At 36.8% G+C, this 23,625-nt stretch overlaps 1 long non-coding RNA gene across 1 annotated transcript; it reads right to left on the bottom strand.

The window, feature by feature from the left end:
• Positions 1-221: 221 nt before the first annotated feature.
• Positions 222-18,710, bottom strand: LOC145680750 (uncharacterized). Its single transcript, XR_014130666.1, has 2 exons — positions 18,425-18,710; positions 222-521 (listed from the first exon to the last, which is right to left on the bottom strand). It is a non-coding gene; the product is annotated as an uncharacterized LOC145680750 (long non-coding RNA).
• Positions 18,711-23,625: the final 4,915 nt, after the last annotated feature.

Below are 23,625 nucleotides of genomic sequence, written 5' to 3'. Positions count from 1 at the left end.
GAAAGAAATCTTTATGTTATCAGTTGCCCTGGTTCCATCGTTGAAACGTATTGTGATATTTATAACTCGACTCTGAACAGCGTGATTTATGAAGCACCATTAGACAAATCTGTTGCAAAAGATTCTGCTTCGACTCTGATCCTGAAAATCACATACAACAGAAATGTCTAGGAGCAAAGACGCGACTTATCACAAACATGTATAAGAAATAAAAGCATGTGTATATGTAAAAATTATTATTATATTTTTTTAAATTTTCGTACACAGCTTACAGAATTTGTACAATGAAACGCCATAATTTGTCCAACTTTTTCAACATAATCTACATCTTTTCAGACTAGAACGACTCTGGTACAGCCAAAGGAAGAACACATCTGACACATTTTTGTTTGTATGTAAAATGCAGGAAATCTCTACCACGCGCCGAAACAAACTTAAGTCCTTCTATCATTTTTCCATTCTTTCAGTTGAATTTTACCTATGATCTGGTTAACTCTGGAATTGTTGGAAAACAAAGGGAACTGAAAAAAAAAAAAAGTAGAAAATACATAATTAATTTAACGTGCTAAAACTGACGACGTAGTTTCTTTACAAACATCACATTCATTTACTTTAAAATTTTGAACGGAAAACACAGTGAACGAGTTAAAAAGGAAAAGAATAATACCTTAGTGTACTTCTCAAAAACACATTTCTGTTTACCTTAGAAAGCTTTAGAGAATTTGTTCGTTTGTGTACATTGCTTGATTCCTTGATTAGTGTAACCTTGCTGTCCAGCACCAAGATGGAATCTGCTATTTAATGTAGGACCGAACCAGCAAGCACACACGTTAGCAATGAAATGGCATTTATGCACTTTACAAAACATAATCTAAAAGAGACACTCAAAGTAACAGGTGAAGGCAAGTATTATTAAAAATATCCTTTATTTTGACGTCCCAGGCATACTTTTTAAGCCAAAAGGAGAGGAATGATTAAGGAAAGATTTGATGGAATAAGGACTTTGAGGAAATGGGAAGGATTCTCCCCCCCCCCCAAAAAAAAAATCGGACATTTTTTTTTTTTTTTTAACCACAATCATGGATACCTCATACCAGAAATAAGCGCACTACCATTGAATTCTTGTGTCCCACGCACATTTTAGTAATATCTTGACTCAAATGAATTAATTTTAAAGCTGTACGCGAAATAATTTTCGGTACACTCCACTCTGTCATACAATAAAATCGCCGAATTTACACTTATATCCAGAAAATGTGCCGTAAGTTACTACTGAAACAAGAAATGTGTTGTATAAGAACACACACATCTTTATTTTATTAGTGTTGATAAAAGTGACGCATGTTCCTATTGATTTACGTTCTTCAACAGCAGCGAGGCTATATAAGGGAAGACCTACATTTTATAAAACAGGATCTGAGCATAGTAGTGCGGTCGATGCTCCCCATCGGAAATCGAATCTAGGACCTCGTGCACTAAAGGCATTTACTTTAGTGAGGAGGTCCAAGTTCATATTTATGTTCGATATGCTAGTTCACGTCTACTATAGTGAAGACGTGCGTACAATGTTCGATGTATTGTCAACTATAGGGATGAATTGTTGCTCATAGCCACAGGGTACTTACCTGTCTGTGACTTTCTCTACTAGGATCTGGAGTGAAGTATGAGCAGCAGCAGTGCAACTATGCCGAAGCTTTTGGGGAAATGTATACACGACTCTTTCCCAGGCAAAGCTTACATGTAACACGGTTTTGAAACAGCGTCGAGACAACATTCTGACATTCAGAAAAATGAGTGTTCATGACGTAGTGACCTACACTCAACACGGGCAAACTAAAATATTCACCCGTAAAAGAACTCTAGTGAAAATCAAAAATGAAGTATTGTATGACATACATCGGATGGCTTCTACCTAGTGTTAGCAGAACTACCCATCAACATGAGTTGCTATGTAATGACCGAAAATACCACCTTCACTCTTGGTACATCGGTGAACAAGAGACCAACTGCGTGCATTGTACGAACGACACTTAGTAAATGGTCAGTGGAAGTATAAAATCATACTAGACGTGGCATGCATTCGCTTTTCCGACAATGGTCAAATAAGGAGAGATCATCTATTGCCCTACAGATGCAAAAGGACACAAACGACTTTACATATTCCTGCTGGTCTCTTTTGCAAAAGGGGTTCACGTTTAGGACGTGATTTTAGTTTGTTGACATTTTTATAATCTATAAGATTAACAAAAATGTTACAGTGAATGCAATATATTACAGTATCTCAACTATTATGACCCCCAATTTTTTTGGTACGAATAGGACACATTCACACGTAAATGCATCAAACCACGCTGCTCAAACTTTCTTGCATGTTTATCGCAAAGTGCACAGTAGGAAACAGACATCCATGTCTTCCGTTTTCTGACATTTCGCTGAAAAGCCCCGATACTAATCCGTGAATTTCTATCCCTTTGACGTCTCAAACATCCCGCTGTCCAACTTCTCATGATGTCTGGAAAGCTTGCAGAGATGATTGGGAGAGAATAATAAGCACTAACCGACATTTTATATAGTTGGTTAACAATAATAATTGAAACATGCTTCTCAGACTCACTTGTCTAATTTCAGTTCACTAATAGCCCATTTTTTTTTTTTTTTTTCAGTTCATGAAATGCAAAATTCCAGTGATGAGGTATGAGTCCGTATAATACAGTTATTTACAGTTATAAGTTAGGCTCATCACCAATATTATGACGGAGAATATGAAATGTTACATTCCTTGTATAAGTCAGTTTAAACATATAGCAAGAAACCTCCGTACATTTTCATCTCGTTAGAATGCTGTTATTAGTAATGCTTACGAAAAATTCCAAATTTGAGAAATTTACTAGGCAACCCCAAATACAGTGAAACCTGTCTTCAGCGGAATCAAGCGGGTCTCGCAAAAATTTCCGTTAAAGACAGGTTTCCGCTTAATGGAGATAGACCTTTCCGTTAAAAAAATATATATGCTTATAACGGACATAATGAGAAAATATATTGATGTACGCAACTTGTTCAATTACAGTACTTTTTCATTCTACGGATTAATACCCAAAAAACTTAAAATAAACACAAAATATGCTGTGCACACTTTCCTTTATTTTTCCCAATAGTCAAGCAGGATTTTTTTTGCATACATTGCTACTACTTGGCTGCGGTATACTTCAGGACACAGAAAAGCTTTCTCTGGAATTTTGAAAGTCCTCTGAACTCTTTCCTCCTTGTTTTCACGACACGTGATGGAGATATATAACTTCTGCTTTACCTCAATTCCTTTTTTCCAGAACTTTGTTTTGTCAGTTTTCTTCTCATTTTTGTTGGCTGTTGCTAGTTGCTACACAAGCGGAACAGAAGTACGCCTATAAAGAAGACTGACAGCTGACATGCTACGTAGGACTAGCGAAAAATTGTGGGAGCTGAATATGAGTAGTGATTAACGAAGGTCAACACTGCCCATAAAGATTTAACAAAAGAACGAAGTATTTATCGCAGACAGTATATGTTTACCCTCTCACAGGATGTTTAAAAATTTTCTAAACGATGTAATCTGAAACTCAGAATTTTCCGTTAAAGGTTTATTTTGCTTTCCGTTGTCCGCATAACACAGTTTCCGCTTAATGAAGGGACTTTTACATGTCTTTTACTCCAAAATCCATGGGACCATGAAATATTTCCCTTTAAGACAGTTTTCCGTTTAATAAAGGGTCCGTTGAAGGCAGGTTTTACTGTATTAATAAAACTGAAATACAGAATATCAGAAACAAAGACAGACTTTATCTAGCAAAGCACAGGCTTCCATGTTCGATGACCCTCGCGTATCTCTGCGACAATAGTTCCATTTCCTGGTAATACCTATTTGAAGATTTAGAACTGAAAAACTCGCGACAGGTAGAATGCAGTCACTGTATGAATTAAACTGCTGACCACACACAAAATGTCAAAGAGGGCGAAACAAACCGTAATCCGATGGCGCAATGTCTGGACTACACGTGGAATAAGATAACAACTCAAACCCGTCAAATTCAGCCAGAGTGTTGGTCACTCTTCACGACCGATGACTCAGAGCATTATCAATTTGCAACCGTAACTACTTCGTCATTAATGCAGGATATTTTTTGTATGCTCCGGGATGGGATACACTCGGCGTAATTGCCCAGAACGAAGTTCACTTGTTACAAGACGACCTTCTAGAACAAATTCAAAATGGGAATTTCCTCAACATTTCACTTTAAACACACCAGAGCATGAGCTTTTTCCCCAAATTTGTCCTGTTTCACATGGTCTATGGCCTCCTGTCTTCTTTTCACCCACTGTTTCGTCTCAGGGTTTTTGAGAAACACCCACTTCTCGTCTCGTCACAATTCTTTAAAAACAATCAAAGGGGTTTTGTAGTAATGTTTGACAAATTGCTACTTTGCATTGAGTAGCATAATTGTAGTTGGCTACCAAGATATCAGAATTCTTACAAATAATATTCATCTTTCTCACACTTTTTCCTGATTTCCAGGTGCCAGATCCTGACTTGCGGAATTTAATGAAATAAAGGTTTACTTATGAAGAACGTCTGTAAGAACTAGATAAAGCTTTGTTAATAATAGTGCATGGGCAAATACGTAAACAAGTTAATCAACTTTTTTTTTTTTTAATAAGAAATTGGCGTGAACAATTCTTCATACAAGGGAGGAGCCATGCGTTTTGGGCGTGAAACATAGTTAAAAATGGTTCAACCTCCAATGCGACAGATTTGAAGAATGCTGTTTGGGCAGGAATGAGAGGATCTTAAACACCGGATTTCCCTCTGTTTACAGTGGGATTTTGAGAAAATTTTGTATCAGGACCTTCAATGAAACACTTTCAAATATTTTCCAAGTTCTTTGCGTCATCAGCATTTTCAACCCATCTAGATTCTCAAAATTTATTACTCTGGATTTCAGTGTTCTTGCAAAATGAGACGAAAGTACCTTTTCGGGCAGGTGATTCATTAATACGTAATAGGGACGCAATAAAATCTTCTGATGTTCCAATTCAATCATTGATGTCCTCTTAAAAGGGTATCATGTAGCACATACGGACCACAGTAATATATGTCTAGAAGTTTAATTTCACTTCCGTGAACTTCTATTTCACATTGTACTATGTCAAAAACTTCCAATTGACATGAATCTACCCATGCTTATTTTGAGTATTTTGTTCAAATCAAAGACCTTTGGGAATGCTTCTTTAAATTTCAAGAGCATTCCATTTGGAGTTGCTGTTTTAAGTCAAGTACGTTTCCGTAACTTTATCTTCTATTTTATCCCAATATCGTACATGTAGATTCATTTAACATTTTCCAGCAATTCTGCATCACTCATCAAACACAACAACAAAATATTCACATTTTTCCAAGTTGCTTGTGGGTCATTCAATGTCAAATCACCAAGGGGTTGCTCGACCATCAGGTATTTTTTTAATATTTTCATCAAAGGTTACCTTACTAATGACGTACTAAAAAAGATTATCAGATTTTTTTTCATCTGCTGTCATATTGAATTGATTCATTTTCCTTTGTGCTGTGCGTGAAAAGAACGGTTCGCAGCGGTGTAGAAAACAGGCTGCTGCACGGTTACTACGAAAGATAGATAGTTGCAGTTTGTACTATCTTAAAGCACAGATATTGGTCTTTTATAAAATACACATACAGGCAGAATAATGTTTGGGTAAAAGATATTTTCAAGATCTCGAATGCAGCCATCAAAAGAACAAAATTTGTCAATTTTGAAAGCCTATAGAAATCAAAAATACTTGAAACCACAGGATGGGGTTTTCTACACAAGAACTATGGCTAAGAGGCTTTTCAGAAATGGTGAAATATAGCTGGAGTTCAAACTCCTTCATGCCAATGTTTGGCTCCGAAAATAAAATTTTAAAAAATTCCCAAAATGAGGATCGGGAAGAAATTTGAAATTCTGACTCTTGATACTTCAACTAGTTCTGAATAAAAATTATGGATTTCGTTTTATAGTTTGCACTGACGCACGATTTACATGCTCTCAAAATCCTTATATGCTAAGTGAATTTTTTAACTTGAATGTTCGAAGTAAAAATTAAATATTTTGGAGGCACAATTTCACCTGTGATAAGATTAGCCCCCTTGGGGAGGGGGGAAGGCAACTTTGAAAAATAAATTACGATTCCCATTTTTTATTGCATATTTGGTCATATTCGTAACATTTTTTTGATTCATGATAGATGGTGCTGTAATCAGTGAAACTATTTTCACCAAAGTCCCTTTAATTGGGAGCTCCCACATTTCATTCCAGAATAAATTTGCGATAGATAGTGCCGAACTCTTGTCTTAACGTTTTCTCGACTTGCGATAGGTGGCGTGGAAGATTGCTCTGTATTCGAAGTGAATTCAGATAATTGAAATGTAGCACTGCAATTAGATGTAGCATGCAGTGGTAATCGTAGTTGGCTGCCAAGCATTCTATCGGCTGTATCCCTCCATAGTCTACGGTACCTTAGAGGATACCTAATACATTTTGCATTTGACAGTCATTTTTTTCAACTGAGAAAAATGTTAATCTAACTAATCAAAGAAGTTTCTTATCAGTCGCTTTCTTCGTTTGTTTACCGTATATTTCCATAGGTAAGACGAGATATAAATTTTCGTCAAACTATTATAGTTTTAACATGCATCTGTCCTATAAGATGACTCCCGAACTATTAGCGGCCTATGAATTTAGATCAGCGATCCTTATCTGGATAATAATATTATATAGCGTATACGGAACTACGTCCTATTCGTAACTTCTCGAATTAACTAAATTTTCTTGCACCTGGAAGCACTGCCTTGCGATTGTCACAAACATTCGAACTGATTCGGGCATTCATAAGTGGTTGTAACTTTCAATATTAGTCACAGCCGGTGGTTGCAAGCATAAAGGAAAAGCAGCCTTCAGCATTGCTACACTGAGTTGAGTTGATTTTAAGTTTAACGTTCCTTTCAGCAGCTAGGCTATATGAGACGGGGCCTACTAATTAACGTGGAATCCGAACTACATGAGCTCTCACCGGGAATCGAACCCAGGTCTCTCACGGCAAAGACGCGTACGCTAACCGTTTAGCCACGAAGGAGCTCGCATTGTTACATTTTTGCCTATAGAAGCCAGGGTTTGAAAAAACCCGGGCTTTTTTGAAAAAGCCCAACCCACCTGGGCCCATATGGGTTTTTTCGGGTATTTTCGGGTTTAATCGGGTTTTTTCGAAATATTTCAATGTCTTTGGGGTAAAAGTGTTAAAATGTGATTTATATTTCAAGACTGTCATTGTCACAACTTGCAACAATTTTCTACTCACTGCTGTTTTGAAAAAAATGGCCGCCATTTTGAAATTTTACCTTCGATCGCCGAGAAAATCTATACAGCAAATTTATCATATCTCGTGCTTCCACCGTCAAAATTTCAACTTAAAAGACTGAAAATTGCGCTTCGTAGCGTGGATACTAGCTGTTTTGGAAAAATGGCCGCCATTTTGATATTTACGTTGGTATGCCGCCAAAATCTATACAGGCAATTTAGAGTGTCTTGTGCTTGTACTCTGAAAATTTTATAAGGAGAAATAAAATGTCCGAAGGTATTTCAGGCAAAGGCGGACGGACAGTAACTAGTGAATGGTGAACTTAAAAGACCGAAAGTTGTACCCTGTAGTGTGTGTGATAGAGGCAAACAAACGAGTTGAGTTTATTTTGTGTTTAACGTTCCTTTCAGTAGCGAGGCTATATGAGACGGGACCTACTGATTAACGTGGAATCCGAACCACATGAACTCCCTCCGGGTCTCACGCCGAAGACGCGTACACTAACCGCATAGCCATGAAGGAGCTCGGCAGACAAACGAACAAATGTAGATCAAGTCATCCAGAAGCCTGACTGACGTTCGCCAAATATGAATACCAAAAGGAGTCTATTAATTTAAAACAAAGATACAATTCATGTTGTATGAAACAAATAAACGTTACGTTTTAAAATGTCTTACATGAAATTAACATCTTCCAGCGTAAATAAACCTGCCATATTTTTTCCATGAGAATACGGGGCACCTCAGATCCCCCCCTTCCCTCAACTTTCCACACAATGCAATGAACTGTAGTCTGGTTATGAACAAAAGTACAATAGGCCGCGGTGGCTCAGTGGTAGAGCGTTCACCTCTAGTGCATGGGGTCCCTAGTTCGATCCCAGATCGCGCCAAGTGAGCTTTGTGGTGGACAAACACCTTGTGCGTGGGTTTTCTCGGGATTCTCATTTTTCCTCCCACTTTCTTCATTCCGTCATTTCATTCATTTCTCATCATCACCATCACCTTGAGCATAGCAGGCATAACAGTGAGACTAAAACTAAACGATTTAATTTAATTTAATTTAATTTAATTTATTATTATTATTATTATTATTATTATTCAAGAATATAATAGGTGAAAGTTCATTAAGCAGCAGCTGCTTTTCTCTTTGTCGTACCCTGCCATTAATTGTACAGACTGAAGATGCCTAAAAACTTAAGATGTGCTATAAAAATGCTTTACAGGAAAACAATATGCAAATTATTTAAATCAGTGGTACAATCTACCTTCAATATTTTTCGCGCGTTTAGCAATATGGCTGTATTTGCCAAAATTACGTTCGTTCGTCAGTTTAGTCTGATGAAAAGCCGATTTTTCTCCCTCGTGTAATTGTCAGCACCAGATTTACATTTTTCTAAGACCTGGACCAAAGCACAATTCTGTGTCCCTAGCCTCTGAAAAAGACTATAATTCTTGCGAACTTATCTAATGTGTTGCTGAAGAAAAGGTTAGTCATCTTCCCTGTGTTTGTAAATGTAGAAAAGTAGCTTTGCAAATTTCGCTCGCTATCAAATCGAACAGGGTGATATAATAACTTCCTCGAAACTGTTACATGCAACAGCGTACTGTTCATTCACTAACTACAGGATTCCCAGCCAATGTCAGAATTTTTTGTTTTTCACTTTTCCAGGGCTCATAGTAGTCTGGTCTCTTGTAAATAGTTGAAAAGTGTCCAAAAGCACACGAAAAAGTGACCAAAATCTCATCATGCCCCTTTTTTCATCTGTCAATTTCTCCATCACCTCTCTCTTTATTTGTTGTTTTGTTTCATCTTGTCTTCTTTACTTCCTTTCTTAGGTTTTCTAAGTATGCTTTCTAGTTACGGTAAGCAGACTTAGCAGATGTAAGAAGCTTCTGAGTAAGTGGAACCAGTTCTGGGCTACTTCCGAATTTCTTCATCTCAGACATTATCTTTAACTTAGCCGAGTTCTCAAAGCCCTGAAATATTCAAATTCATACCTACTCTTAAGAACATACAAGAAGCATAATGAAATTTCGTGACTTTTTCTTTACCAAATCATAAAATTTCGCAACACTCTCAAGAGTGAATTTGGGTGCGAATTAGGTCGAATTTTCATCCATGCGATAGATGTGTGGTTTGCATGCAATTTGGTAGCGTCTAAAGCCGACCATAGACAATTTTGGTGGTAAATTTTGACGTTTCATAGAACAAAATTTTCCAATCTGTACTTACATTTGTACAGGTAAAAAAAAAATCATGACCCAAACCTAAATTTCGTGACTTTTTCGTGACTTTCGCGACCGATAGGCACCTTGATAACACAAGACGAACATGATGAACCACACAAATACACACACACACAACGTTGAGCGGAACGTTAACTATTACGAGAAAAAACTAAAGACTATTATGATAGAAGAAAGAATAGACAGAAGGGTTCTCAACCCTACCTTGAGAGTTTAAGTATCCACCAACCATCCACTGTGCTTTAGAAAGAATAAGCTGAAGTGAGAATAAAGCTGACTGTTTCAGATGTGGCAGCAAGTACTGAAGCTTTCAGGGGTGTAATGAGTAACAAGTTTCTGGCTTTTTCCATTTATTTTTATAATATTTTTCTTAGAAAACTGCCAATGCAAAACATAAATCACACCAAAAAGTCAATTTACTTCCCAAAAAAGTAAATTTTAGTGACAAATCTGAAAAAAGTAACTTTTAGTTAAAAAAGTGACTCGCTATGAGCCCTGCTTTTCGAATAAGCTGATATTGATAGCAGAAATGGAACGGAGTTAAAATACTGGACATTTCCCTGTCCCAACTAAATGTACGGAGACGTGGGACACTCAGGCCCGAAAGTACTAAAGTACTAAATTGCTTATTTTACTTCAAATAGGCTATAAGCTAATTCATACATTAATTTCTTCTATAACTATCTCAAGCTAAGTTTTTTTTTTTTTTTTTTTTTTTTTTAAATTCATTTAGTGCATTCAGAACTTTATAAAGGTCTTAGTTGAATATTGTTGTATGCCTTAACGTGAAAGCCTCTAATTCGCCCAAGGAAAGTCTAAAATCTGATAAAAATCACTTACAATGTGATCACCTTAGTTGTACCAATAATATACTAACAAATAGGTCAAAAACCCCAAGAGGCTAAAGAATCGAACAACTGTGCTGCAGCAAGGGTTTTCGATATAATAGAGAAAATGATAAGAGATTACAGAAAGAATAACGATACCAGGGTGGAAAAAAATCATGATTTTTTTAATAAAAATCATTTTTGTTGATTTTTTTTTTATTTAAATCGATTTTTTTGATTTAAATCAAATCTTTCTCCTCGTATAATACAAGTCGCGAACTGGAGAAAAAACATTAGGAATTAATATTAAATGACAATTATGCCATTTAAGTGAAAGTATTTTGGTTTAATTTCGAATTAATCCTCAATCGTTAACCTATTTCAATCCGAAACAATATTTCTTAAGCATTAAGGAAAAAACGTACAGCAACGTTTATCAACATGACACTTTTCTTTTCACGAAAGTTCCTGATATTTGGCAGGAGTATATTTTTAAAAAATCGAAACTAGACAGCGGCACGAAATACATGTAAAGAACATAAATTTCGCCCAAAATTAACTAATTAACTCTATGGCCTATGGAACCCGGAGGTTCAATGCCGCGTTCACGGAAACTCTCCACTGACTTCTATCCTTAGCCAACTGGATCCAGTTTCTATTTTGTATTCCTATTTCTGCGAGATTCATCTTAATATTGTCATCCCATCTGCGCCTAGCTCTTCCTAATGGTCGTTTTCCGATTGGTCTTCCACTTAAGAACTTGAAAGTGTTCCTATTTTCTTCCATCCTGGCTACATGACCTGCCCACCTGAGTCTCCTAGACTTGATGACCCTAGCAATGTTTGGTAAACCGTAAAAATTAAGTAGTTCCTCGTTATGAAGTTTCCCCCATTCCCGCTCCTCTTGGGTCTGAATACTCGTCTCAGGATCTTATTCTCAAATACTTTCAGTCTACGTTCTTCCCTCATAGTAAGCGACCATGTTTCGCAACCATACAGAAGCAGGGTGTCTACCAGTCAGGGAAAGTCAGGGAAGTTGCAGGGTCAAGGAAAATGTCAGGGAATTTCATTGTGTGTCAGGGAAAAATCTTTCCCAGGCTGTGAGGGGTGAAGGAATGCCACTAAAATAGTCATAAATTACAGGTAAATGAATTGGTTCGTTTGTACGTTTGTAGAATATTGTACAAGCATATAAACAATGGTGAAAACTTACAGTTCACTTTAAATATAAGTTGGGGCGCGGTGACTCACTGGTAGAGCGTTCACCTCCGGTGCTTGGGTTCCCTGGTTCGATCCCAGCTTGCACCGTGTAAACTTTGTGGTGGACAAACACCGTGGTCGTGAGTTTTCTCGGGGTTCTCCCGTTTCCTCCCACTTTCTTTCTTTCATTCATTACTCATCATCACCGTCTCCTTTAGCCTAACCGGCATAATCGTGGGACGTAAAACTGAAAGATTTTATTTTCATGATTTAAATATAAGTTACTTTTCATGAGTTACTAAGAAAAGAAGAATGACAGTCAGGGAAAATTATAATTTTGTCAGGAAATTTGATTATGCTTGCTTAGTAGACACCCTGAGAACAACAAGCATATATATTTTAATCTTCAAATTCCTGGACAGAATTCGTGATGACAAGAGATTTTGAACTGAATAATAACGCGAATTCCCTCTTTTAGTCGACATTTAATTTCTTCGTAGATATCGTTTTCGTCTGTTAATATTAATCCTACATATTTCAAAGAATTCACTTTATCAAAAATATTATTCGATATTTTAAGGCATCCAAAATTTGCCGTATTACGATCCCGAGGAACTTCTATGTATTTAGTACATAAATTTCGCCTAAAGTTTTATTTTATTTTTTATTTTTGTTTCGGAAAGGGGATCGGGCCCCTCTAAATACGCCCCTATTATCTGGAAACAAACAAAGAGACGTGGACATAAAATAATTTTTGTCTTAAATGTCGATGGTGATTTTTCCGTTGGAATATTTAACGATTTAAAAACCCTATGTTACGAAGAGAAGAAAGCAGGATTCTCCCGTTACCCGTTCAAAACGGGATTTTCCCTAATCATCCTCTGCATGATACTCGTTTTCATACTGTGCTGTACAATCCGCGGCAAAAAACCTGCAACATGAGCATATAAGTTTATTGTGAAATGACGAAGTCTTTTGCTCCAAAATAAGTGTGCACGGGAGGAGGCCAAATTTTATCCTGGCGTGATTCGTTCCACATAGACGTTAGGTTCATTCCCTGTGTTGTTAGGCGTAGTTTCACAATAAACTTACATCCTCATGTTGCAGGTATTTTGCCGCCGATTGTACATACATTTGAGTCTCATTGTATTACGATTATTATCTTCCATAATCGAAATAACAAAACAGAAACGGGATTTTACTCATTTTCACTTTAAATTAATTTATTTCGGAATTTGATTTAAATCAACGATTTTTATTAAAAAATCAAGTGATTTAAATGTTGATTAAAATCGTGATTTAAATCAGACTGATTTAAATCAATCCACCCTGAACGATACTATTTAAAAAACGCCAATGAAAGAAAAATCTATGAACAGAGGAATAGCGTTCTGGTCAGATTTAGAAAACAACGTTGCAGAATGGGTACAAGAACTGAGGCAGAATTGTTATATTGTTACAAGAAACATGATTAGGGTTTATGAACTGAAGTGGGCACGAGCCAATCCGGAACAAGGCAAATATTTTAAAGCAGCAGTAGTTCGGTGCAATCATTTCATGAACAAAAAAATTCTCGTAACACGAAAAAATCTGCGCAGAAACTACCACATGATCTTGACCATAAAATCACGAGTTTCACAAGTTTGTTATAGGTATGAGGCAAAAAATACAACTTTCCATAATCTAATATTCAAAATAAGGACGAAACGCCAATTAAATTCGACATGATAACAATAAATCTGTTGGAAAAAAAGAAAGCTGTTCAACTCAGGAATACAGGTCATGAAAAGACCAAATTTACAGTAGCATGTATGGTAGATGAAATAAAGTTTAAACCTATGGTTAGAGACAAAACTTTTTCGCAACAATGTTGATATTTTGCGCATTAATTATCACAATTTTCGCATTTATGTCGCATTAATTTTTTTAATGTAGCACGGTTTTTTTTTTTTTTTTTTTTTTTTTTTTTTAAATTATGGAACTTGTATACAGTATATTCTTGGTAGTAAAGTGTATATCTAATATAAAAATGAGGCTATACCTTGATTAGGTGCACATTCTAGTTAATGTATTCACTAAAATATAGAAATTAATGCAAAAATTTCAACAATTCCTCTAACCTCATCCTTAGTTAATGGATAACATGCAGCAAGACATTGCCAATTTTTCTTTTAAGTTTGTTCTCATATCAGTAACAATCATATTATACTTGGAAAAGAATCTCTTGGCATCAACACTCAGGACTGGCAACTATATTGAATGTAACGAGCTGACAGCAAAACACCTGTGGTTAACTTTTAAACTGTTTAACAATGATACAATGTCAACTTCTTATCCTCACTATTTGAGAACTTCAATAACCTTACATTTAAATTCACGATAAACAACCAACATATCATGAACATTTTCACTACAAAACACAGAGTCAAGAATGTAAACAACAGTTTAGTTTTGTTGATGTCTACATCTTCATGAAGTGAAACAGTTTCTGGATCAAATAACTTACAGAGCTTTTTCGTAAATGCAACGTTCTTTAAGTTAAATAATATTGGAAATGCGCTTTTTAGTTATTATTAGCAATAATTAACAAGAATTCTACTTTTTCGTTTTCATTTGCATTTATTGCAAGCAATGCCGAATTTCGCAAAAAAAAAAAAATCGCGATAATATAAACGTGATTTCTGGCTCTGAAACGAAAAGTTTGAGGTTTCCTGGAACATATACGCATTTTTTTATTTTTAACGTTTCGCACATATCGTATTTACGAAAAAGTTTCGTCTCTACCTATGGTCATTTTCAAGAGGAAAACTACTCCAACAATAAAATTCCCTTCAGGCATTTTTATATATTTTAATGAAAAGGACTGGATGGATGACAATGGTGTAAATTGTGCATAGAAAATGTGTGGCAGATGCGGGCAGGTGCTTTACGAAGTCAACTCCTTTGGAAATTTATTGGTGTGGGATATATTTCGTAGTCACATAATTGAGAATATTAAAAATCTCTTACCACGGAAAAATACTAAGAGTATTCTTATACCGTGTGGTTTAACTTCGATGCTACAACCTGTAGACGTCTCTCTGAAAAAACATTCAAAGATCACATGCGTGAACAATGGAATAAGTGGATGATAGGTGGCGAAAAGTCGTATACGAAAGGTGAAGCAATGTGGGCTGCGTCACTTGATGTGCTGTGTGATTTCGTTATCAAATCATAGGAAAAAGTGATCAAATTCTTCAAAAAATAAGGATTTCTAATGCTATGGATGGCAATGAGTACGATTTGTTATGGGATGCTGATAACCAGGGCAACCATAAAACACAAAAAGCAGTAAAAGCATAATGGAATTTTTCAACTACGGTTGGTACCATATCTGTGATTTTGAGCCTTTACATATCCAAATTTCCTAATCTTATAAGCATAATAAAGCATAATTTACAGAAATAAAGCATAAAGCATAATGCTTAGTGTTTTTTATTCCAGAACCTTGAGAACAATAAAGAAAAATTTTTAATATATTTTGTGCCAAAGAAAAAATGATCAATAAAAGATGTTATCAATGCCGCAAACAATGGAATTCAATTGCCAATTGCGTTTACGCGTAACAATGAAAACTTGGAATTCCTTTTCTCTCCGCACATTCCGCTCAGAAGGATTTTTTTGTTTTCTTATTTTGTATTAAAAGGCAGGCAAGACTGGTTTTGCTTATTCTAAGATGCCAAAATCAAGAGTATATGCAATTTCAGAGAGTAGAAGGCGGTAATAAATATGAGAAGTCTACTGTGCAGGTACGTTTCTTCTTTGAAACAACGCTTAAGTAAACTGCACAAAATGAGGTACTATGTTGTATTGATGTATTTTTTTAGTGGAAAAAAATGAATAGTGTCATATCCATTTTTAAGGCAAGTCTTTACTTTGACTCAAACTGTGACTTTAATCGGTTCTTATACGTTCAGTCACTTCCTGGAACTGTTTCTGCGTGAGTCTCTTGTTGGAACTGTTCGTGCCTTTGGTGTGACGTCTTAGTTCATATTTTTCCCACTAGGTGTCTCTGTACAGTCATATGGTAGTTTGTAAGTGTGATGTCACATGTTCTGTCTGCTTGTATGTGTGTGCCATTGCTGGTGACATGCGGGGAGCGCGTAATTGAATTTTCGTTTCATGGCGACGATCGAGTTAGCAAATGCGATTGAGAAACCGTTTCATGAATTTAATAGAAAGAATTTGAACTTGACGTTTTTAAATAAGTTTGTATTAGATTCGGATATTAACTCATATCGCTTTGCAGCAGTGTGGGGTTTGGGTTACAGAAAACCTATCATGGTTGCGGTCTAAGGCTGAAGGTATTTCCGACGTATGGTAAAAGTGGGTAAAAGCAATTATGAGTTCATTATTCATGAGTGTTTTCCTATGGCGAAATGGTGAGTGTTTTCTTTTTTTAATTCATATTATTTTTATTCTTGATTTGTTTTGCATTTGAGTATTAAGCAAAGTATTTGGTTTGCTGCTGGTTGTCCTATTGTCTTGTTGAGATGTAATTTATTTTTCTTTGTCATGCACTGATTTATGATTAGTGACGAGTGTTTTTTTTTTTTTAAATTTTGTCCCCTTATGCTAGCTTTATAGCAGTGGTGTGATTATTCATTGTTGTTTTGGATGTTTTTATGATACTTGAGCGGGGGTTTGGGGGGCGGTAGCCCCCCCCCCCCCTCCATTTAGATCTCAAAATTGATAGTTACCGCTTCACCTGAATTGATTTCTCGAAAGACTTTAGGAATGATGTTTACTAACATTTTGGCCCTTGTACTTATAGTATAATTCTTAACATCGTACATTACTTTCACTCTGTTAGTAACTGTAAGCGATTCATCTGATCTGGTTCCGGGAGCAGTTTAGGAATGATTCCTAAACTGCTTCGGAAACCGGATCAGATGAATCTGTTGAAGTCACTGTTTGAGTCAAAGTAAAAATTTGCCCATTTTTAATACTTGTGTAATAAAAACAAATATGTAATAGAAATGAGTAAAAATGAAGTATAATTGAAGGAACAGCATATTAAGGTATAATTTAGGAAAAGAGCGTAATAAAGCATAACGTAAGGAAAAATAAAGCATAATATACAGCTGTATAAAGCATAAAATTGGTTGCCCTACTGATGACGAAGCGGAAAGCGACTCGCTAGGTACTGAATGGGGCTCATATGACGAGCTTCTCAACAATGAAAGTGAGGAAAATATATTCTAATCTGTCTTATAAGACGATCTCGGATTTCGGGGGCCGTTTTTCATGATTCAACTATCGTCTTTTCTTCGGAAATATACGGTAATTTGAAAATATATTTTATTTCACATTGGTTTGTTGCTCTTGAACTAGTTTCGCCTAGTTTCATGACTACGAAGAGATGCAGCCGATAAAATGCTTGGTAACCTACTACAATTACTACCAAAATCTGCACCTAGTTGCACTGCCACATTTGAATTATCTGAATTCGCGTCAAATGAAGGCCATCTCTCATGCCACTGTCCACGACTCGAGTAAACATTTAAGACAAAAGATTAGACTGTTTATCGTAGATTCATATTGTCATACTTATATTTACAGAAAATGTACAATATAGTTAAAACTAGCTGAAATACCCATTATTCGCATGTATTAGATAAAATATCTATGTAAACAAGCTAAACAACGAAAGGAAACAATATCGGTCATTTTCTACTACTTTTATATATCTCAGTAAACGTCCCCTGAGATTCCCTGGTTCAAATTTTAGAAGAAAAAAAGCCTCTACCCCCCCCCCCCAGCCGAAGGGGGCTGTATTTGGAAGTCAACGCCTGTGGGAGCATCACCATTCATCTCAGCGACCGCGATAACTATGGATTCGACATTAATATCGGTCATTTTGGATTATTTTTACGTCTCTGTATCCCCCGGTGACCCCCGGCCCGCAGCCGTATGGGGTGAATTTGGAAGTTAATGCGATCGGAGTTTCACCATTGATCTCAGCGACTGCGAAAACTATGAATTTGAATATCAGTCATTTACTACTACTTTTACATGTCCCGGTAAACGCTCCTCTTCCTGGTTCGAATTTTGAAAAGAAAGAGAAAAACCGCTTCGTCTTGGTCTTGGGCCTGGACCAAGGTACCCGTTACCAAAATTGGTAACTTTCGGTCCAATCATCTGGTCCCCAGGCCGCGCACAAACAAACAAACGAACTTTTATTTTATTTATATTAAATGTATTTTAATTAACAACTTATAACACTTCTTCAAAACAAAGGCTGGCCTCCTCCAACTAGATATAGCCGGTTCTTTTCTGCTCTCCTATTTAGAATCAAACAGGGGGCCGCATACGTTAAGCATTCTGAGGGCTCGTTCTGGTGATACCTCCCAGCTTTACACGTTTCGAGTGAGGTATAGGCATGCAAACAGAAGCGTATAGAAGGAATGGGAATATTATTTGTGAAGGTTCTAGATTACTGGTCCCCCATGTAGATTAGTAGCTGGTAGGTTTCTTTCTGTACTAAAGTTTATGCATTTAACTTATACAGTATTGCCGAGCGAGCGTTGGCGAGTGAAGGCGGGTTAGAGCCCCGCAGGGCACGTTGTTTTCTGTCTTTATTACTGCTCAATGGGAAAGGGGACCAGTAATCTAGAACCTTGCCATACTATTTCAACGAAAAATTGTGTTTTACAATTATACAAATTATTATAGGACTACCTCTTCTCCAGTACTCTTTTTACTCACGAGTCTTTCTATTTTTACTAACCTGAACGAATAAGAGCTACTAAGAGAAAAAATGTTGTGACATTCCCAATTACTGCTTCCCTAACTCTTTTCTTTTCCTCTGTGGGATCAACACGCTCACTAGTTCCCGATCCTTGTATTCGAATCATTTTTGTCACAACGTTTTATGAGAATCTATCAAGCTCTCGTGCTTCCGTTCAGTGTTGGCAGACCGATCAGTTACGAAAGCAGAAGATTCGAAGATTTAAATAAAAAAAAGAAAAAAGAATAAAGGAGAAAGTAATAGACACAAAGGGCCTTATACAGAATCGTTTTGTACGATGATTAGAGTCATACTAAATGCCTGACTACTGCAGGAAACATATGCTAGTAGAACTCTTTAGTATGACACTAGTCACGCGTCAGAATGTCTGCATAAGGCCCAAAGTGGCGGCATATGAGTTCAAATCCAGGGGAGCAAAATATTTGGCATTATTAAGGTGACAGTGGTCAAAACAAGCAGTCCAGAATCCATTATTACTTTCATTTCAAAATAAAGCAATACATGCAAAACATACATTTGAATTTTAATTACTTCAAAATAAGCTTCATGAAGATTCCCCCCCCCCCCAATGATTACGTAATCTTTTGCAGGCTGAAAGACCCTCATGTCCCCTTATATTATAATGTTTCATACACACATGTGTGAAGTAAGACATAATGAAAGAGCAAAGCGAGGTGGGAAAATGCCTTACCACGCACCTAGCGATGGTATAGCTATATGATACAGTCACACGCAATTTTAATATAAGACGATTTTTCGCTGACGATCGTGGGGTAAAAGTGGTTCTGGAAAGGTAGGGTGACGCATGACGTCACACCGTCCCAGTGCCTAGTCAGGTCATAAGTTTTGAATTTGTTCTGTCCAAATTTTTTCATATGTTTTATTGCGTAATTCTGGATTATCTATATTAGCAAAATTTGGAGTATTAGCTTCAATATTGACAAGATTAGTTGTATATTGCCTGACAAGGTAGGCCCTACATAATAAGGGGTACCTTATGAATAAAGGACTTTAAGTATTTTAAACTACTACATGCTTGATAGATCCACCGACGGTTATTGAAATGTGATGTATTTTCCTTATTAAATAAATTGTCCATATATTGTATCTTACTAATCATTAGCGATGTAGCCCGGCTAAATTTTGATAAAATAAATTTTTTAGCCGCTTTTTGTATTAAGATAGTGGGGTGACTTAGTTTCTTCTAAAATTGTTTATGTTTTGGACAAAATCTTGGCTGTGAAAAGATTATTTTAAGAAAATCATAAATGATGTTTTCGAATAGTTTATAAAATTGATTTATATTGTTAGGATAGAATACTCCTCCATACATGAACTTAGCCACTACACTTTGTTTTACAATAGTTACTAGACTAAAGGGATTAATATATTTCTTGGATATTATGCACTGGAAAAGCCTTGAAAATTTGATGGCCTCCTGTGAAACATAATATAGATGTTGATTACAATTTAATTTTTTATCCGGAAATAATTCTAAATATTTAATATAAGGTTCGTTCGATAATTGAAAATTTTGGATATTAATCGTGGTTATAGGGATAGACTTTTTCCATGAAAAAATTATAAACTTGTTTCTTAAATTTATTTGTAGTCCATTTTTGGTTGATCCAATTAACTAATGAGAGAAGAAAAGACTGTAATTTCTTTTTCCCCATCTCCAAATTAGTTGCTAGAATATGAGCTAATATATCATCCGCATTCTTTTTCTTTTCTTCTGCTAAGCTCTAAGTGCCGGAAACGACGCGGAAATGTTGATTTGACACGTTCTTGAAAAAGACTTAGTGAGGTAATAACAATAATGAGGAAAGATCAAATTGGGTAGGAGATAAACTCGGGGAAAATTAAGAGCATTATACAAGGGAAGAAAACCATGCATTGCAGGAGAAGATGCGACTTGTAGAAAGATAAAAGAGGAACAAGTTGAAGAGACCGTGCAGAGAATGGTATCCAAGTTGAAAGGTCAGGTATGTAAGTTATATACAAGGAAGAGTAAAAATGGGACAATAAAGGGAGTAACGAGGACAAGTAAAAAGAAAGTGATTACGTGTACCGAGGCCAGCTCCACAATGAAGGTGAAGTTGGAATAATAAACGGATTTGGAATCTAGAGAGGGAGGTGGAAAGAAACCAAAGAGGGGAAGTAAGAAGTGAAGGGTGATACCAGTACCAAGTAGCGGTAGAAATTTGAGAGTTGTAATGTTCCCAACGCTGTAAGTGACATGAGAAGAACGGAAGCGGTAGGTAGAAGGAGAAAGTTTGAGGATAACCGGGTGATCAAACAAACTGCCAACACGTGCAGCTCGGTCGGCCGACTCATTGCCAACGACACCCACGTTACTCTACTAATAAAAAGAATTAAAGAAGCCATGTGAAGCAAGTTGTGTTACCAACAATTTAATATCTAATAGAAAGCGATCCGCGTGAGACATCCAAGGATATGATTGTAATGCGGTAAGGAGGGATTTGGAATCTGTAACGAGACAAACTGTAACATAAGAATGTTGAAGGGAGTGTTAGAGGGCAGCAAATACGGAGTTAGCTTCTGCTTGAAAGATAGTAGAAGTGGAGGACAATTCGTTACTAAAATGTTGATTGAGAAAGGAATCATAGAAACCAGTTTCGGGATTCCGACAGTTGCAGGATTTAGAATCATCGATATATAAATAACGGATGGTGGAGGGGAAGCGAGAAAGCGAAGAGTAGAAAAGAAAAACATAAATGCTGGGATGGCGAAGACCGATCGAAGAGGGATGATAAAGGAAAAGTTCGATATTGAGATCAGGGCCGTGCCCGGGGGAGGCGAGCGGGGCGACGACCCCGAGCGCCGAAGTCAGGGAGCGATAAATTCGGGAGAAAAAAGAAAAAGAAAGGAAAAATTGCTTGGAATATATGTATGGGAGCGCCGTCGTATACTCTCGCCCCGGGCGCTAATTTTTTACGGCATGGCCCTGATTGAGATCTAAGGTCGAAAGAGAATAATTATACAAATAAGTCAAGGGAGTTCTAGTACGAGAAAGGAGAGAGAAGAAAAATGAGAGGGTGGTATAACTATAATAGAGAAAGGGAAGGAAGAAAGTATGAATCTGTTATACACGTTCAAAGGAAGCTTGAGAAAGACTCTTGTTCAAGACCATTCTAGACTATTTGAAGAAAAAGACGTAAGCACTGACGTCATTTCTGTCTTGAATTCAATAGTTTCGTTTAAGATATTTCGTTTAAGTCCTGTTCTAAAAATCCAGTTCGAGAGCCAATCAATGCTCGACTTGATTGCAAGAAAATACAAAACAACTAAGTTGGCGTAGTGGAACAAAGTGCCAGTTGTTGACTAAATATCGTTTACTTAATCTTTTATATATTTACCTGATATTCGAAGTGTTCGTCGGGGAAGGGAAGAAGAGTGTAGTAATGCGTTTTACAGTTTTCGGGGAAAGGAGGAAAAGGCCATAGGTAATCATGGAAGGTAAACTTGACGGAACAAGATAAGATGACGAATGTTAACACTCCAGCAGGTGCTACTCATTGTACGGAGAAGATGGAGATAGGGATAGTTCTTGTTTGGTGAAATCGAGAGTGAGACACCCACCCAGAGAGGAATCCAAGTACATGCCCAGATATTTAACAGACGAGACTTGAAGAATGGAGGCTCCATGGATAATCAAACGGAAGGGGGAGGAAAAACGTTTCCGATTAAATTTCACAATATGAGTTTTGGTTCAGTTAACGGGAAAATTATTGTTATCATACCAAAGCGCTTAGAATGTGAAAACAGTAGTAAGAAAATTTGAAACCATGGAAGGGGAAGAGGCTGGAGTATACACGATAATATCGTTGGCGAAACTAAAACACGAACAGTGGTTCCAAGTTGACGATTTTGGCGCCCTAAATATGAATTAAATAAAAGAACAACTAAAACGGAACCTTGGAGAAGCCTTGGGAAGTGAGTCCAGAAGAAGTTATCAGTATGCTGATGACGAATACGAATGTAGACGGTACGATTAATAAGTAAATTATGGATAATACGAATAAATTTGGGAGAAAGACTAAGTTGCCAGAGTTCGTCTAAAAGGTAATAGACAGAAACTGCAATAGGGCCATTCAAAGTCCAAGAACACTGCATACATTGAGAGAAGGCCAACCAAATATCAGAGACCAGAATACTAATACAATCGTAAGTATTCCTCCCCACACGAAAAACAAATTGATGTTGAGACAGAAGATCATGATCTTCCACATACCAAAGTAAACGATTTTTGAGGAGATGCTCAAAGATTTTTAACACGCAGGAAGATAGGGCAATAGAGCGGTAATGAAATGCTACTCCGGAGTTTTATTAGGTTTCAAGATAGGAGGAACAACATATTGTTTCGAAAGGGGAGGAATATGTTCAGTGTTCCAGACAATTTGTAGAGGTGTAGGAGATCCGAAGTAAGGAAAGGAGGCAACTGTTGGAGGTGGTTATAGAAGACGCCGTCCTTACCGGAAGATGTAGATTTTGGTTTGGAGAGGGCAGTACCAGCGGAAGGCCCGAGACGGGCAACCGCCCAGTAAGCCAAATTTTAGGGAAGTTTAGAGGCCGTCAAATTGATTGATTGCTGGGGTTACTTTTTATTGTCAACGGTCAACTGCAAATTAACTTTTGTTTAATTTGAGTGGCATCATTGGTCACTACCTGAAATCATAGGAGTGTTCCCCCCCTTTATAATAACCAGGTTTTTTCTTGAATTTCATATAAAGAGAATCTTTTCAGCTTATTTGTCATTTTTAATTTCCGTTGAGAATAAAGCTGTAAGCTATTGCTGAGAGTTGGAAGTTTGGAACAACAATAACACACTCTGATACGTACAGCCGCCGACAATTTCACTCCTTGCGGCAAAGCTGAGCCGGCCGCTCTGACAATAGAAATAAACAATATCGAGTTATCGGCAGCTAAAAGGAAATTGGTTATTCCTGATGTTTGCAGTCATGAGAAGGGAATTTATTGATCATAAGCCACGTACTCATATAGCACAGGTTCATCGTATGTGTGTTCTGATTTTGTCTCCTACCTGAGTTTTGATTTTAGCACAGTCATTTCGTTAATGTTTGTTTTCCCAACATGTAGGAGAAAAAGAAGCCTTCTGGAAATGTATACAGAAAAAGAACAGCGCAATTAGCGCTGGG

Source organism: Thermobia domestica, chromosome 3 (assembly GCF_964235325.1).
Source record: "Thermobia domestica chromosome 3, izTheDome1.hap1.1, whole genome shotgun sequence".
Lineage (NCBI taxonomy): Eukaryota > Metazoa > Arthropoda > Insecta > Zygentoma > Lepismatidae > Thermobia > Thermobia domestica.
This window is presented reverse-complemented; position numbering and strand designations above follow the sequence as displayed.